Here is a 13386-nt window from a genome sequence, read left to right on the forward strand (position 1 = left end):
TTAAACCAAAGAAGAACATATTAGTGTTATCATAATTGGATTGGTCTGTTCGGTTGACTTGGTTCAACTTGGAACTGATCTTTAATTCGGCTGGTCTGTCTGTAATTTTTGACCAACAGAAAACCCAGTTAAATTTGATAAAAGACAGTTGACCCGCAAATTTTTTTTAAACCAAAATAATTGTTTCAAACTTTTCACTTTAACTACAGTAATATTTTAAGGCCAAAGGACTATTTCCCACCCAAGTATACTGCATTCTCAAGTTCCTCACCTTAATTTTGATAATCCTAAATTCTCACCTATGAGTAGTTAAAATTAACGGTAGTAAGGGTAAAATCATCATTTTGTCTATAATATTAAAAAAAAACTAAAATATAATTTCTTTTTGCCCCTCTAAACTTTAAAAACTAAAAGTTTCCTTCAACCTAAGTTTTAAAAAATGAGAGTTTCGAGATCTTTGACGTCATCTCCAATGCCATTGTCGACGACCTCTTCCTCCCAAAGTTTACTCTCCCTTCAGTGGTCTCTCTCCTCCCATTTGAACGCCCAATTAGTGTCGAAGGATGCATCGAAGATGAAGACGAAGATGAAATCCAGGGGAAACTTTTAGTTTTAATACTTTGAAAACTTAGGTTGAGAGAAACTTTTAGTTTTTAAAGTTTAGGAGGGCAAAAAGAAATAAAATTTTAAGAGGTTAGAGTTCTGTTAATTTTAACTGCTCATAGGTGGGTATTTGGGATTATCAAAATTAAAGGGGGAAAACTTGAGGTTACAGCATAACTTCGATGGGAAATAGTCCTTTGGCCATATTTTAATATTAAAATTAAAAACATTTAAAATTTAAAATTACAAAGCAAAAAGTTATAATAGTCAAACAACTATTTCTCACTCAAGTTTAAGTGCGGTTTTAAAGTTACATCTATGAGGTTTAAAAATTTAAAAGTCTCACTCATCTGTTAAAAATCTTAGTTAAGAATAAGGGTAAAAATATCATTTAACAAAAAAACCAAGGATTGAAAAATTGGACTGGACCAGCCAATTGAATCGGTAGAACCGTGAATCGTCACTGTAGACGGTTACTATAGAAGACAGAACTGTTTTGAGTTTAAAACCCAGTTTAGGTGGTTCCAGTTCAAGACTTTATATAAAATAAAAGTTTTATTTTTTTCTTCTTCCTTGCGGTGCATGCAGGACTTTAGTTGCTACAGGAGATGGTTTTCTCCAACCTCACAAGTTTAAACCGCTGTTGATTCATGCTGCAAGCTTTCACGCCGTTGATTCTAAGTTTAAATCTTGCAGGACATCAGTTGCTGTGGGCTCCCAAGACAACAGTGAATAATAATAATAATAATAATATTGTTGGTTTAAATTATATGGTGAAGATTTTGATTGTCCAATCTGCATCTCTCCTCTAACTGATATTGTAATTACATGTTGTGCTCACATCTTTTGCCGATCCCTCTTTGTTGCCATCCTTTATTGCAATCTGAACTTTTCTCATCACCCCCAGAGTTATCTGACTCTGACAATACTTATAATTCTTCTTCTAGAAATTCCGCCTCTTCAAAAGTCTCTACTCTATTAAAGCTACTACTTGAACTGAAGAACCAAAACCCTTCTATAAAATCAGTTGTGTTTTCACAGTTCCGTAAGACGTCGATATTACTTGAAAGCCATTAAAAACAGCTGGTTTCAAGTTCCTACACCTAGATGGTTCAATGAATCCAAGAAAGAGAGCTGAAGTAATCGAGGAGTTTCAAATTCAAGGAACGGGTGGACCAACTGTTTTACTTACAAGTCTGAAAGCTTCAGTTGTAGGCATCAACCTTACAGCCGCTTCTCGAGTCTTCTTGTTGGAGCCATGGTGGAATCCAGCTGTTGAAGAACAAGCTATGGACAGGATCCACTGTATAGATCAGAAGGAAGAGGTGAAAATTATGAGGCTGATTGCTGGAAGCAGTATTGAAGAGAGGATATTAGAGTTGCAGGAGAGGAAGGAGAAACTGGCAAGGGAAGCTTTTAGAAGAACGAGAAAGGATCAAAAGGACGTCAGCATAGATGATTTACGCATCCTCATGTCATTGTAGGTCGTCCATATCATCGTGTTTGTGGTACAGTGCATAGTATATCTGGTACAAGGTATTGTCTCAGACTTTATAACAATTTTAACTAACTTTTGTGGTAAAGAGAAGGGTGTGCATGATGCATCCACAAATTCTGTAAAGATAGCTAAGATGGGTAAAGGAAGAACTATTTGCAGGATTTCTTTGGTTTTTTATGGGAAATTCTTGGAACTTTTGAATCAGCTGTTAGCGTGAGAAAACTGATCTTTTCTTGATTAGTTTTTCCCTGCAAGCTCACAACACATCAAGCATTGTTATTATTATTTTGTTAATTGTGAAAAGTATGCATAAGATAAAATTTAGCATAAAAAACATATATAATTAGACACAATTATTTTAAGGTATTACATAAAACTATAATTCTGGTCGAACTAGCCGATCCAAATAGTTCGACCGGTTCAACTGAAACCAATATTCAAAACGGTTTTTACTACAATCCGGTTCTAAATACTTTGAAAAAAACTAAAGTTTTATTACGTTTACCTCCTTCAATTTGAAAATCTCACAATTCTCTCCACTTGAAGTTTGAAAAATAAAAAATTTTCCTTTAGGGTTTGCAAATTGTCATCAGAGACATCGAATTTTGCCATCTCTGATGGCATTGGCTCTCTCTCTTAGCTTAACTCTCTTTGTCGATAACTTTCTAGCCACCGACAAAGCCTATTTCCTCCAATGAAGATGAAATTGTCTTTGTCAGAGTGTTTTCATTTCAGATGAAGATATTTTCATCTTTGTTCAAGACGAAGACGACCATCAAAGGTCTCAAACTAAGACAATGTGACTATCTGAGACCTCTGATAGTCGTATTTGTCTCGGATAAAGACGAAATTGTTTTCGTCAAAGGAAATAAGCTTTGTCAGTGACTGGAAAGTGATCGACAGGGAGAGTTAAGTCAGGAGGAAGAGTCAATGCTATTGGTGATGACCATCTTTGACAACAGTTTGTAAACCCTAAGAGAAAAATTTTGATTTTTCAAACTTCAGGTGGGGGGAATTGTGAGTTTTAATTTAACATTGTTGGCCAGAGCTAGACTTCTATCAAAAGTTAAAACTAAAAGCCAGAAGTGAATTATAAACCTCTCATATCTCCATCAAACTTCAAATCACAACATTCAACAAATTCATTAGTTTGCACTCTTTCTTTCTCGTTATTAATAATTTATTAATAGTCGTATAAAGTTGTATTTAATGAAGTTTGTATGATTTATATAAATTTGTTATATAAATAATATAGAAATTTCAGTATATGAGAATGTTTGTATGTAAATGGTTCTAAGTGCAGAAGAGTTTATGTTATTAAAATTTGAAATCAATAACTTATGATGAATCAAATATAGTTTATGTAAATTATTTGTATTATAATATTATGCATTGTATTATTAGAAAGCCGTACCAATACTTCATAGTAGTAATTTGGGAATATTTGATAGATGACACTTGTATTAATTAATGGAGTAATGGTATAATATTATAAAGTGTTCATTCGACTTTTCATAATCATTTATTCAATTATATTAGTTCAGATTGTTTCAATATTAATATTACTTCAACTAAATTTATCCAAAATGATGCGTCATTAAAAGTAGAATTAGCATGTAAATAAAGTGATGAAGAATTAACTTATATGGCAAGATCAATGTGATGACACCTTTTTTGGGTTATTGAAGTTAGGATATACATTTGGAATGAGAAATATGACTTTTATCAATTATCTTACCACTTATACTATATTAGTAGCAGTAAATATGTCATTCATACATATTAACAATGAAAATTTATAAAAAACTTCTGTTGAACATTGTTGCTTGTGTAAGTGTAACACAATTTCCTTAATAGATTCACTTCTCTCACTCAAGTGTACAAAGATGTGAACAATGTCTGTTTCTCATGATGCAACAATGGAAGAATAGCTAAAAAGGCACTATTATTCTATTCTAACAAACTAAATTAAGTCTGAACTCTCCTATAATATTATTAGAGAAATGTGCTTGAATAAAATAATGTTGAAAGATTTTGAGATATGTAAATCACTTTTTTAAAGATGATATTTGTCTCCACTAGTTACATGATGTTGTAGGATATGACAAATTAACTCCAAGATAAAACAAAACCCCCAGAGTAATAGCCAACATTACTAAATATTCTTCCAAAAATACAAGAATGAATAATATTGATGTGAGAATGTTGAACTAAAGAAAAAGTAGAATTGCATGAAAAAAGTAGGAATTCATTAGAAAATCTGATTCAAACCTCAATTTATATACTGGAAACAACATGTCTATTGACACCAAAAGTCAAGATTTTGAGCCAAAAGTTATGTTTTGAAAAAACATAACTTTCCAAAAAGATATGTCTAATCTTAAATAATCACAACTTTTAGTTTAAGTTGAAATAATGTAACTTTTGAAAATAAAAGTCATGTCTATTTTTGTGAGATCATATCTAGTGTCGAGAGTTATTACTAAACTATATATATATTCAGAGCAATACTATATGTACCTATTTTGGGTACACAAATATATACATACTCATATGTGTTATCATATGATTGGTTATTATTTTATTTTTAATTTAAAATCATCTAATCACCTGATAACACATATAAATGTGTATACATTTGTGTACCAAAGTGGGTACACATAGTTTTATTGATATATTCATGGTTTTTTAAATATTTTTTTCAAAATTTCTCCAAACTAAGTACAACCTACTAACAAATACAACATAAATAACATTTTAATATAGAAACTAAAGAAGAAAAAAAAAAGAGACCACTCAAATTCTTGAGTCATGAAACATGAGAGGAGGAGCCCTGTTTATACCACTCCAAAGGGACAATACATTGAACATCAAATTTAATTTAATTGTAAAGCTAGTTCTTTTCACCTTTCAATGCCGTAACTTGCCATATTTTTTTCACTTTTCAACTTCTTAACTTCTAAACATTTAATAATATTAATTCAATTTTCTAATAGAAGGTTAAGGTGAAAAACTAAATCAAGCCTTTTTTTTTTTAAATAGAAAAATATGTATTAAGGGTGTGTTTAGTTTAGACATTTTTTAATTACCAAAAATAAAAAATTACTATAAAGATAAATTAATTGAAAGATTATTAAGTATAAATTATTAGTATGTATAAATAATTATTGTGCATGGTTGACAATAATAAAAAAAAATACTAATACATTACTTTACTAAAATGCCATCGAAAAACTATTAGATATAAATTAATATTGTGTTCGTTAAACTAACATATTTTATGTTAAATATTTGTTTTGTGTATTTTCTAAATTTTTTCTATCTTAATAATATATCAATTTATTTTTATATTATTAAATTATGAAATCAATTAATTAAACTATTTTTTAAGTTTTTATTTTATTGCCAATATATTTTCTTAGATATTATTCATGTTGCTTATTATTTTAATTAAAAATGAAGTTTTTCATCTTAAAATTATTAAATAAGGATAAAATTGCAATAAAATTAAAATTTCTTTAACAATTTTTTAATAACTAAAATGGCGTTTAGTTTAGGGTAATTTTTTATTACTTAGATACTTTATATTTTACTACTGACATTATCTTTTTTAGTTTATTGATAATAAAAAATTTCGGTAATCTTGTATTACCAATGGTAATGTGATAAGTAATATAAAAAATAATTTGTTATCACTTCAATCTTAGGTATTAAAAAATTTTAATATTAATTTTACTACAATTCTATATTTATTAAATTTTAAAACAAAAATATTTTCATTTTCAATAAAAATAAGTTGCATAAAGAATATATTAAAAATTATATATATTATTAACAATAAGATAACAACTTAAAAAAATAATTCTATTAATTAATTTCATAGTTTGACAATATGAAGCTAATCTGAATATATTATTAACATGGATAATATTTTTAAAAAAATACACAAAACAAATACATAAGACATATTTGCTTAACTGAACACTATTAATTTTTAACCAAGAATATTTTAAGGACATTTAAGTAAATAAATATCTTAATATTTTTTATTACTATTGAACTCATATGTATTTTGGTAATAACAAAAACAAGTTAAAATCACTAATTTTGTGCATGACTTAGATAATTACCAATTTGGACAACATTTGAAAATGTAGGTACAGAGCAGATGTACAACCATGCGCCCTATGCATAGTTAAAATCCCAATTGTACATGCCAAGGCAAAGACCGTGCATGGTGCCCGTTCAATCTACTGGATTTCGGGGTTGCATCAAACATGTCATGTATGATTATGCATGCTTGAAGAATGCTTGTACATTGCTTATATAAGGCTAGTCACAAGCAACCCTCTTCCTGTGCATATTATCCCATTCATGAATAGCAAATGACAACACAAGATTTGGTCAATGAATGATGCATACTCGTCCATGTGATGCATGAATGCCCATGCATTGCTATATAAAGGAAGCATAAGCAAAACACCTCGTTCAAGGCAACCCATGAATCGTCAAGGCCACCCATGCATTGGTAAGGCTAAGTCAACTTCCATGAACACTTGTGCATCTCGTGTAAAAGGAGTCACGATTAGTTTCTCCTATTCATCTATAAATGGTGCATCGAAGTTCAAGTCAACGCTTGAATGTATGCTTGTATAGAAGATATGCACACGCTTACACAAGCTAATTCAAGCATACTTACTCTCATAATTGGAGGCATACAAGCTAGGAATCATCGAGGATTTGATCTCATGAAGCTATTTACGATTGTGCATGATATTGATGTGTGCCTAATTTACACTCATTTGGAGTTTGGTTATTAGGTTTTTACGTAGATTTTTATTCAGTTTTGTTAAGTTTCTTTTAGTTTTATGTTTGTTTTATGATATTTTCTTATCTTATGGTTTAATTTATGTTTGTAGGTATTTTGGTGAAGTATAGGGATAATCAAAATTGGAAACCTAAGGATAAGTTGATCTCGTTTCTACTTGAAATTCTAGAGAGCTATTATAGGCACACAATATTCCTTTATTAGACAAAATTGCTAAGAATTGTGAAAATCTAATCTTCACATAACTGTTAAAGCCTGAGTATTTAAAGAGTATTTCATGCATCCCTAGGCATCTTTATCACTCTTTTCCCATTTTATCTTCCCAACTGCCTAGGACATATTGAGGATCAAGAATTCAAAGCAAAAAGCATAAGATTAAAGATTAAGAACTATGAATTTACATCAAGAAGCAAGGAGGTCAGGACTGAATATTCTATCAGGATTTCTAAACATTGTCTTCTAATTCTTTTACATATTATGGATTGTTCTCATTCATTAATATGTGTTCTTGACATTAACATATGTGGTTAAACATTATTTTCTAGGGCTTAAGCGAGATCTTTCAATCCTTATAACTATGTAGTTGTCTTTATTATCCGTTCAATAGAAAATTCCTCATGTTTTGAATTAACGATTAAGTATTCAATTCTTGTGTGATGTTAAGGACCTAAAAGTAACCTTTTAACCTTTCTGATTCCTTGATAGAACTTTGATAAAGGTAATTTACTTGTTTTGCAACACCTTTACTTTTCCATCCAAGATCTTTACCGATCACTCTTTATACACAAGGTCCTCAACCAACTCTAACTCATTTGTCTTCAACACATGGTTTAAGTATCCCACATACTTATAAATCAATGAGACATGGAACACGTGATCCATGCTCATTGGTAAGGCAAGTTTATAGGCTACCTTACTGATTCTCTTCAAGATCTCAAACAAATCAATAAATCTAAGGGTAAACTTTCCTTTCTTTCCAAATTTCATCATCTGTCGATAGGGATCCACTTTGATGAAGACTTTATCTCCTATAACAAACTTCAGTTCCTTTCTTCTTTTGTTTGTGCAGCTCTCCTATTGATCTTGAGCATGCTTCATTTATTGTCTAATCAAATGAATGCCTTCTATCATTTTCTCAATCATCTTAAGCCCAAGTGATTGCTTTAGTGATGCTCTCTCTTCTAAATCATCTTAATAGAGAGGTGACTTGCATCTTCTACAGTATAAGGATTTGTAAGGTGTTATCTTTATCATTACTTGGTACTGTTGTTATAGACAAACTTTATCAATGATACTATCACAACCTAATTAGCCCTATGATCCATATAGTAGGCTTGCATCATATATTTTATAATCTAATTTGTCCTTTTTGTCTAACCATTGTTTATGGGTGATAAATGGTGTTGAAAAACAAATTTGTGCTTAAAAGATTACTATAGACTTCTCTAAAAAGTATACATGAATCTTGTATCTTGATTATGTACTATCGTGTGTGGTATTCTATGTAATTTAACTATCTCTCGAACTTAAATCTGTCCTAACTAATCAATAAAGGTAGTATCTTTGACTGGTTAGAAATGCACAAAATTGGTAAGTCGATCAACCATCAACTATAGTGCATTGTACCTCTTATGAACACCCCACCCCAAAAGTTCTATCTCTTGGGGTAAAGTGCTACTTAATCAATATCATACATGTGTGACAATCTCTAATAAATATAAGTAAATCAAAATAAACATACTGAGAATCTAATAGCTTAAATAAACCTCATGTCTTTATTAATTAATAATAAAAACAATATCTTAAAATCCTCTTAAGCATTATATAATAAAAACTTGATTTAATAATTATATGTACTATAATAAAATCAATTAATCATATCTTATCAAAACTCATAAATCATAAACATTTAAGGCAATTATTGGGCCTATGAGCCCATTCATCGTATGTCACTCTATCATTAACCTGTCACCTCATCATCGTCTCTTCTAACTCTATTACTTGCAAAGTGCAAAGAAAGAGAGTGAGTGAAAAACAGTCAGTAAGTAAGAATGATCTACCTTACAGTTCTCAATCAAATTTATTCCATTTCCTTTACTAACCCAAGTTTTTTTATCTCAATCTCAGGCTATTAAACCTTAACTGAATCTAAGGGAATTGATGTGCCTATTATAGTGACCAATTTTTAAGGCTATCTAGTCTTAGTTGTCCTATTCTTTTTGCCAATTGACAGACTTAAGATCCTAGCTTATCAATCTATGGACCTAATAGTTTGACTTTTTATGACTAGGTAGGTCTAAGCCAATTTACATACATGCGATTTTGACAATTATCTTTTTATTTAAAGACACTAATGAATAGACTTACTTTATCTACAAGTTTACCTAAGTCACAAGTACTCCCTTAATAAACCTATAACCTCACCATCTATTTGTCTTATAGGTAACATCTCATCTCTTATCTCATCAATATACTTCATCCTTATCGATACCTTGTCATTCAAAGCTCTCTCGAACTTATCTCTAGTCTAATCTATATCTACTTGGGTACTCTCGATCATATCTAAGTATCCACTTAGGTATCTACCCCTCAGACATATCTTAACACCTCAACGAGCCTTAAATCATCATCTAAAATCATATAAATTGTTTCTATATATGACTTGTACATAACCAAGTCATAACCATATTTTTCTTCTATGTACAAGCGTATGTTTGGCCATGCATAGGCATACATAATGATATGGATGTATGATCACTTCCAAGTCTATCCCAAGTGTATGTCCTCCAAATTCATTGAGGTATAGGCATGATCCTTCCAAAGGCATGAATGTACTTCTTTGTAATTCAACATGCACGATCTCTCCTTATTCTTAAAGGCATACATGCATATAAAGAGGGCATATGGACGTGTAAATAGTAGGTGTATGAGCATACATCCTTTTTCACTATTCATCATCTTTTCTAACAAACCCTAATGTATTCTATAATTCTAACCTACCATGCATAGTCGTATAGGCTCACTACACAAGAATACATAACATCGATATCTTTTCTCTACACCACAGATGATCGTGCTAGATTGTTACGTGTTCATCTGCTAGTGAAATCAATTTTCAACAAAAGGACATATGGGTATGCATGTTTCCATGCATAAGTGTATACCTTTAATAGTTTTCATAATTCCAACTCATGTATGCCTATGACTTTTTGAGTCTCGACCATACATGGTGTCTCAAAAATTGGCTTTGGTCAATTCTTGGTTGCTTTTAATCATCTAGCAAGCAATCTCCATATATCTTATAAAGGAATTCAAGTACATAAAATAAGATTTTTCTAGAAGTAGAATTCATTCACAAGTAAAATTATTGTAACACCCATCTCTAAATATATAACCTTACTTGGAATATGTATTTGAAGAGATATGTTAACTTAAAACTTTTTCACCACATACACAACGATTAATACCAAACATGTAGGGTAAATAAAATACTCCCACAATCCCTAAAAGGTTCGTTTATTAATAGAACTCATAACACAAAACCCAATGTTATGTATTGAAATGCCTAAAATCCATATCATGAAACCATAGTGCATAAGTAAACATGAATAAACCCAAAATACAAGAATACAATCCAAATAAATAAAATAATTAAAATGTCTTGCCTCATACATTGTTTTAAGCTAACCCATTGGCTCCCCTGCCACTATCTTGTTGCTCCTTAGTCTTACTTGTAAAACCAAAAAAGAAACATAGTGAGTGAAATATATTCAATCAGTAGGTGACCTTTTAACACCAAACATGCAACATAAATAAAAATCACAAATTACAATTGGTGTCTCATATCCAATCTTATCATGATATTTTGAATGCTTTTTTAGCATCTCAAAAGCCCATTTAAGTCATCTTAGTACCCAAGGCTCAATCCTAATGGTGGTGTTGTTATCCTAGATAACTAATGTCAAACGATGTATATAACATTTTGAACACCTAGTAAAAGCATAAGACATCTCCTATGTCAATCATAAAATGCACCAAATACACTTATCGATCGAGCTTCGAGATATTAATACCATATCACAAAAAGAGTAACACCTCAAACCTTTTTTAATATTGTACAAGCATTCCAAATGTTAAGATGTCTAGTATTGGTGCATAATAATCAAATGGATATCAATGTCATACAAACAAACCCTAATGCTTTCACAGAACAAGGGAATACATTGTTCTTAGTTTTTGACTCAAAATTGCTCTAGTTATGGTCTGTGTTGTCAAACACATGGTCGGGTTTTGCCAATTCCCTTTCGCGTTATCAAACCCACAATCGAGTAGATTAAAATGCTTTCAACCTTATTTTGCCTTCATTAAGGCCTGATCATCAATTTTCCTAGATTTGTCTCTTACAAAGGTAAACTAGTCATTTCTATAACCATATATAAGTATTACAACTTCCCACGTACATCATTAATTTCATACATGTTTACTTCCTATATTTTACAAATGTATATAAGAGTCTACCCTGAACACATTGGGGTGTGCTTTGATCCAGACACGTGCCTGTGAGGTAGACTATGTGTCCTATACCATACAGGCATATACTTGACCTCAAATTAACATGTCTATGGATTTCTTCTATATAAGGACTATTCATCCCCAAATACACATAATCATCTATTCATTTATAGATGAATGTGTAGGAACTTTTCTCATAATTCTGATTTCAACCAAACCTGTAAACTTTTGGCTACCACTCTAATTTTAAATTCCAAAGTTATGCTAATTCGTCAGTAATCACTAACAACAAGATACTAAGCCAACAAACAACCAAAAGCAATTTCCAAGGTAACCAAACACAGTTATTTATTGAAAATTTTACGCATATCTTATATTGATTTAACAAATTAATATTCCACCTAAACTAAGTCTCAGTCTTAGTAATGAATCAACAAGAGGTTTGAAGAAAGTCATCATTATTCTTCCTTAACATTACACTAACTTGAAATATTTATTAGTCAACACATCCAACAATAATTCACATGAATTCATCTATCAAAGAAGTACCACACATATATATATGTATATAAATTCATACCATTTTTAAAATGAATACCATCATCAATATTAATGCAACCATAACTTGAATTCATTAATTTTACATGATCAATTGCATAACATCTTAGAGATTATATAAACTAATTCAATTAAGAGAACAAAAAAGTCTACACTACTTACCTTTCATCTGATCGTACTTAGCAAGTCTTTGTATGACAAGGTTAATCCCTCAAGGCTCCTTTGCATTTTTTGGCTTCACCAACTTCAAAATCCCTCACTTTTTGCTTTATTTGGCTAAAAGGAAGTAGTCAAATGATAAGCCAAAATGCATTGGGTTCTTTTATTTTTCACTGAAAATTGCAATACATGACCATATAGACCATATACATAGGCTTTTATGTTGTTACCCATTAATAATAGTTCCCAAAATCATCACAAAACTAATCCTTATCCATAATTCAAACATATTGATCATGCACAAACATGTGCTCTAATATACATGGGCACTTATGTCTCCCAGACTTAGTCAATTCCTAATATCATACAAGAAAAGACTATTTTACCTTTTCTAACACATACACGAGCATGCAACCTTCCCACATAATCGTGCAACTCCCAAAACACTTGACCATAACAAAGCAAGCATAATCAAGGGATAAAAGGACCAAATTAATCTTAGATGTACTTGTAGATGTTATATTTCTCCCTCTTTAAAAAAATTTTGTCCCTAAAATTTACTCGAACAATTATGGGAATCTCTACTTCATATCTTGCTCCACCTCTCAAGTGGCCTTCTCGATCCAATGGTTCTTTCAAAGAACCTTCACCAGTGGAATTTACTTGTTTGTAAGCTATTTAACTCGTCTATCTAATATTTGAACTATGCACTCCTCGTAAATCATATTATCTTCAAGCTCCATACCCTCAACTTTTAACACATGAGTCGAGTATGCTTATGCAACAATAACACATAAAACACACTATGAATATGGTACATACTAGTTAGTAAAGCAAGTCGGTAAACAACCTCATTGCATGTTCCAAAATCTCAAGGGGTCCCATAAACCTCAAAGCTAATTTACCTTTTTGTCCAAACCACATCATATGATAGTAGATGGTAACTCTCACGAAAACCATATCACCCATATCAAATTCCAACTTTTAATCTTTTCTGATCGACATAACCTTTTTAGCTATATTGAGCATGTTTTATTCTCTCTCTGATCAATATCATATTTTTAATCATTTTTAGGGTCATTTCCAACCACAAAGCCTATGTTAAAGCATCTCTCTCACCTATCTTATCCTAACGAAAAGGCGATCTATATTTTCTCTCATAAATTACCTCATATAGAGCCATCGAGATGGTTTCCTAATAACTATTATCATACGCAAGCTCCAAAAG

At 31.0% G+C, this 13386-nt stretch overlaps 1 pseudogene; it reads left to right on the top strand.

The window, feature by feature from the left end:
• Window positions 1-1360: 1360 nt before the first annotated feature.
• LOC123195243 lies at window positions 1361-2302 on the top strand (annotated as a pseudogene).
• The last annotated feature ends 11084 nt before the right edge of the window (window positions 2303-13386 follow it).

Source organism: Mangifera indica, chromosome 1 (genome assembly GCF_011075055.1).
Source record: "Mangifera indica cultivar Alphonso chromosome 1, CATAS_Mindica_2.1, whole genome shotgun sequence".
In the NCBI taxonomy this organism is placed as follows: Eukaryota; Viridiplantae; Streptophyta; class Magnoliopsida; order Sapindales; family Anacardiaceae; genus Mangifera; species Mangifera indica.